General features: G+C 37.2%; 1 pseudogene; it reads right to left on the bottom strand.

Moving 5' to 3' along the window:
• Positions 1–2516: 2516 nt before the first annotated feature.
• LOC120148798 lies at positions 2517–5225 on the bottom strand (annotated as a pseudogene).
• Between the last annotated feature and the right edge of the window lie 901 nt (positions 5226–6126).

The raw sequence follows: 6126 nt of genomic DNA, 5'->3' as shown, positions 1-6126 counted from the left end.
AAATAGTCCCCGGATTATAATAAATTATTTTGTTTAATAGATTTACATTTAGTTTTATTTTATATGAATTTGGAACAATAAATAATCGATTATCATTTTATAAATTTTAATATTCGATAAATAACACCATACAATTAAAGTATAATTTTATAATTTTTAATAATCAGAAAATTCAATAAAATAATATTTTATAATCAAATAATTATTCATGTATTTTAACTAAATTTTTTTTTAGAGAATAGAATCTTGATTGATTTCTCAAAACTTTTCTTTACAATCTGGTTGGATAGTCAAGTGAACCCAAATCTATACTAAAATAATTAAATTTTGGTTTGAGTTAATTGTATTATATGTCTTCAAATTATAATCTTTTTTTTTAAATTAGTCTCTAAATTTTTTAATATTCTAATTTCATCCTTAAACTGTGACTGACTTTCTAAAATAATCCTTAAGCTTTTGAGCATTTCAATTCCAACCTCAAACTATGACCTTCATTCTAAATTAGTCCCAAACTTTTTTAGCACTTCAATTTCATCTCAAACAATACATATGTATTAATTGCATCACTTGTTAATAAAATCATTAGGCCAAGTTATATTATTTGAAACTAATTACATATTTAGATGAAATTGGAAGATTCAAAACCGGACCTCCAAGCATTGCCTACTTACCAAATGAGCATCTATGTGTTGTCGTCTTCATTATGTTGTGATTTGAAATGCGTTTTTGGCAAAGTTTTGGTGGCGGTCTGATTTGGATGGCGGAGGTATTCACCGAATGCTATTTTATCGGTTCCTTACTTGTTACTGCAATTCTGGATAGGTACGTATGGCGGCTGGTGAAACATACTTCACCGTTCACAGTGCTTACAATATATTATTCCGAGTGCAACAATATAGCGAGGTCATGATGTTCGCCTAAGATCTTTATATAATCTCATTTGGGTGCAAGCCGATGCCAGCCAAGGTTCAGGTTTGCCTGTGGAGGGCGTTTCATAATCACCTCTCTTGTTATGCTACATTGTTTCAGAGGCACATCAGTCTCTCCCTACTTGCTTCCGTTGTGGGACAGCCCCTGAGACTCTTCTGCATGTGTTTCTCCATTGTAATGCTGTGCAATCGGTGTGGTCCTTGTTTGAGTGGGGGAACTTTCCACGGTTGGCAGCTTCTGATTTTGGTGAATGGCTTCTGCAAGTGCTATCCCTGCTTCCCTCTATTGACGTGCCTAGGCTCTTGATTCTTCTTTGAGTACTGTGGGGGGCTCGTAACAAACAACTCCACCAGGTTGTTCTTCTGTCCGATGTTGAGGTTTTTCACTTTGTAATGACTTACCTGTCCGAGTTTGCGTAAGCACAAGTTCCATCAAATGTGGTTTCGTTTCCTGTTCCTCATATTTGGCACCCGCCATCTCCGGTTTGGTTGAAGGTGAACTTCGACGGTGCCTTTGATAACCATGCACGTATAGGAGGGATCGAGGTTGTTATTCGTGATTCTGGGGGTAGGTTTTTTGCTGCTGCATCCAAATTCATATCCCATGCACTCAACCCTTTCCACATGGAAACACAAGCCTGTTTTGAGGGACTCCTCGCTTATGTTCGTGGTTGTAGGGCTGTTGTGATAGAGGGTGACTCTCGCTCTGTTATCTCTCGTGCCTCCTCCTATACTTATGATGACTTTTCTGCATACGGGTCGGCCAGGTAATGGTGTTGCCCACGTCTTTGCTGTGGAGGGCTTGGTCTCATTGGCGTCCATTGTATGGTGGGATCAGGGATGGACCTAGAGGGGGCGGGTGGGGACGGTCGTCCACCCCTAAAATTTTCAAATTCCTATATATTTTACTCATTATCTTTGTATTTTCAATTGAAAATATGTTTTCGCCCCCAAAATTTTATAAGTTCTCACCTACTTAAAATTTTATAAATTTGTCCCTCCTAACATAAAATCTTGCGTCTGTCCTGAGTGGGATATTCCTGCAGCCATTGCCACTGCTTCATCAGAAGGGGATCGTACTGCAACATAGTTCTTTTACTCATTATCTTTGTATTTTCAATTGAAAATATGTTTTCGCCCCCAAATTTTATAAGTCTCACCTACTTAAAATTTATAAATTTGTCCTAACATAAAATCTTGCGTCTGTCCTGAGTGGGATATTCCTGCAGCCATTGCACTGCTTCATCAGAAGGGGATCGTACTGCAACATAGTTTCTCTGATGGTCTCTGTTTTTTGCTCTTTTACTGTTCTGGTGTGTTTGTACTGGACAAATATGTTGTTTCAAAGGCCAATATATTCTTTTTTTTAAAATAAAGTTTGGGAATCAATCTAAAATGAGAATCATAGTTTGAGGATAGAAATTGGAATGTTCAAAGTTCAATTACTAATTTCGAATGAGAGTCATAGTTTAGAAATGAAATTAAAATATTTAAAAATTTAAGGAGAAATCAAAAATAAAGGTCAAATTATAGTGTAAATTATATTTTACCTTTTAAAATAACTACTACACAGCATTTCAAATAAAATGGTGCTTCAATGGAACTTGACTTGGGTCACAATTATTTTCCAGAGTTTTGGATGTTCAATCAAAGACCATTATTTCCCTGCTTCATTTGCAATTAAAACCCAAAAAAGAATACATAAATTAGTACATGTTTTATGCAAACTCAGAACAAAAACTTGAAAGTCATATCAAATTGACAGTAAATAAAGACACTTGAAACCGTATGTGGAAGAAGAAGCACTTGCATCTTGAAAACACCCGTATGCTATCAAATGGTATTTAGATCTAATCCTTGTACTTCATTTCGGACATCTTGAAGCCAGGCATATCGAATGAGGATGCAAACTTCTCAACGTCAACCTTCAGCTCTTCAATCTCCTTGTTGTTGTCCAAACCTTTGTTGAAGTCCTTCAAGAGCTACCGTGTTGCTTTTGGATGTTCAAAGTGATTGTCACAGCTCGGTGGAGGAACTCACGATCTGTTCGAAGTCCTTCTCAACCAAACCCTTGAAGTCATGGCAGGGGTACCTACAATCAATTCACAACTTGCTTCAGATGTCAGTACAAGGGCCATCTAATAAAAAATTGACCAAACTTTCACTTAAGATGATCCAGAGTAACTCAAGATCAAGATATTAATTAAAGCAGTACTTCTTACCAATTCTTACACCTCCTGGAGCCAAGGCACTGCTGTCACCGAAAACAGCATTCTTGTTAACAGTGATGTTGGAGAGGTCACAAAGCTTCTCAACCTTGTTGCTGTAAGGACACGATAAAAACGATGAGAATTCAATCAAATACAATAGTTCAACAACCAAGAGGCCTAGTAATTAACCAACATACCAGTCAATCCAAGAGGTCGGAGATCCCAAAGAACAAGGTGGTTCTCAGTTCCACCAGTAACAAGCTGGTATCCCTTGCTCATCAGGTACTTTCGAGTGAAACGGCATTGGCCTTAACTTGTTAGCATAAGCCTTAAACCCAGGTGACATGGATGTTTCAAGGCACAGCCAGAGCACCAATCTGGTGATTGTGAGGACCACCCTGAAGAGGAGGGAAAACTGCGAAGTTGATCTTGTCTTCGAAGTCATACACACACCTTCGGGTTGGCCCTTTTGCGGCTTTGGTCCCTTGCGGTAGAAGATCATACCAGCCCTAGGACCCCCTCACTTGTGTGTGGTGGTTGTTACAATGTCGCTGAACTCAAAAGGGTTTGCCGCCTCCTACTCAAACAATAGAATCCATAAAATTAATAACGTGAAATTCTATTACTGCATTAAGGAATCTAATAACAAAAACATTACTAGAAAAAGAAACTTTGACAATGACCTAACAACAAAAACAATTTGATGGGGAAATCGTAATTAGATCCACCCATATCACCATTGTTACAGACAGAAGCTTCATTAGAAACAGGGATGTACAGGGGAGGGCTGGCGGGTGGCCGCCCTCCTGAAATTTCAAATTCTCATATATTTAGATATTTCATTCGTACTTCTATTGATAATCTGTTTTGCCCAGTATAAAATCATGCATCAGTGGACCTGATTAGAAACCTATTAGACTGAATCACATTAAGATTCTCAGATCTGGTAATGTTTTAATGAAAAAGCATTTACCAATGAAATAGGTTCCACTATAGAAGTATAGATCTAAAATATTCACCTCAAAATTCAAGAGAAGAGTATAAGTTTAACACAAATTCTTCCAGTTCAAATCAGCTACTAAAAAATGAACTGCATGTATGCATTAAAAGATAGAATAAAGCATAGAGAGATATAACTGTAATGCAATTGTTTAATTAAGATTAAAACACAAGCTACCACCAAAATAATGTCACGTCAAAATCCCAAATCCGGAATCTAAACATGATGCTGAATGACACAAAATCCAGTTCCAATCCATAAACAAATTAATAAACAATTGAAATCCCAAATAAAAACCCAGATCTAAACAACAAATCACTATCATGCAAGATAAGATAAAGAAAACAAAATAATAAGATCAACTAAAACAATATACCTGAGCAGCAACAAGGCCACTAATGTGAGCCATGTACACAACAAGAGAGCACCGCACTTATCAGCGACGGCCCTAAACTTAGCGTAATCCCAGTCCCTAGGATACGCACTTCCACCGCAAATGATAAGCTTAGGCCTGAAATCCAAAGCTCTCTTCCAACTTATCATAGTCAATGTAACCCAGTGGTGGAGTTCACCTTGTAAGGCAAACTCTCGAAGTAAACGAAGTAGCCGAGTCTTCCACCGGAGGTGTAATACCCATGGGTCAAGTGACCACCGGAAGGCAAATCAAGACCCATGATCCTATCATGGGGCTGGAGAACCGCCGTGTAAGCGGCGAAGTAGCCGGGGAACCAGAGTAAGGCTGGACATTGACACCCCATTGGTTGGGTCTAGATGGAAAGCCTCGAGAGCGCGAGATCTGCAGAGGTTCTCGATCTCATCGATGAACTCGTTCCACCGTAGTAACGGTTACGGGCATACCCTCGGAGTATTTGTTGGTGAGGGAACTGCCGAGGGCTTCGATGACGGCGAAGGAAGTGAAGTTCCGGAGGCGATGAGCTCGATTCCGCGGCATTGGCGGCGCTTCTCCTTCGATGAGGTCGTGGATTGGGGATCGACGGATTCGAGGGAGGAATTGCCCCAAGTGTTCACTGGATCCATTGGGTATCGAATTCTAAACAGAAAAATTAAGAAAATTGGAAGTGAGAGAGAAAATGGCGACCAAAAATTGGGATGTGGTTGAAGTTTAAAATAGTTTGGTGAAGTTGTGAAAGTACGACTTTAACCTTTTCTTTTATTTTCATTGTATTTATTACAATTAAACGGTGGTTGGTTGTTAAAAGATTAAAAGGTAAAGTACTCAAATTGTCTCCCTATTATAGTATATTACTTTTTTGAATCTCATAATTATTAAAATTTATAAAATGGTCTCCAATTATAAGGTGCTCCTTTATTGAGTCTCTCTACTATTAAAAGTTACAAAATGGTCATTTGACTATTCATTATGTTCCAAACTCATCATTGTCTATTAAAAAATTAACGATTGTCTGAGTTGGATGTTAACATGTTGATTGTGATATGATAGTCGTTTAAGATTATGAGATCAGATTTTATCATATCTCAATCAACAAGTAAACGCCAAACTCAGATTGCCATCAATTTTTAACAGAAAATGATGAGTTTGGAACATAATGAATAGTCAGATGACTATTTTGTAACTTTTAACAGTTGAGGGACTCGACAAAGCAATACCCTATAATCAGGGGACCATTTTGTAACTTTTAATAGTTGGAAGACTCAACAAAGTAGTATACTATAGTCATTGGACCATTTTTGTACTTTACCCAAAATTAAACTACATATTTAGTCACACGCATTGTTAAAAAATAAACAGAATTATTGATATGATATTTTTCCAATGATAATGTGATATTATATTAATAATGACACATCATCATCACAATTAATTTTTTTTTTATTAAAATAGAATTATAGGATCAGGTGGGTGATTAAAAATATGTAGTTTACCTTACTTAAAATGATTTTATTTCAAGTAATAATGGCATTTTGGCCCCTATACCTTATTGAATATGTTAATGTGGCATATTTA

Source organism: Hibiscus syriacus, unplaced genomic scaffold, assembly GCF_006381635.1.
Source record: "Hibiscus syriacus cultivar Baekdansim isolate YM2019G1 unplaced genomic scaffold, ASM638163v2 tig00110987_pilon, whole genome shotgun sequence".
Taxonomy (NCBI): domain Eukaryota; kingdom Viridiplantae; phylum Streptophyta; class Magnoliopsida; order Malvales; family Malvaceae; genus Hibiscus; species Hibiscus syriacus.
This window is presented reverse-complemented; position numbering and strand designations above follow the sequence as displayed.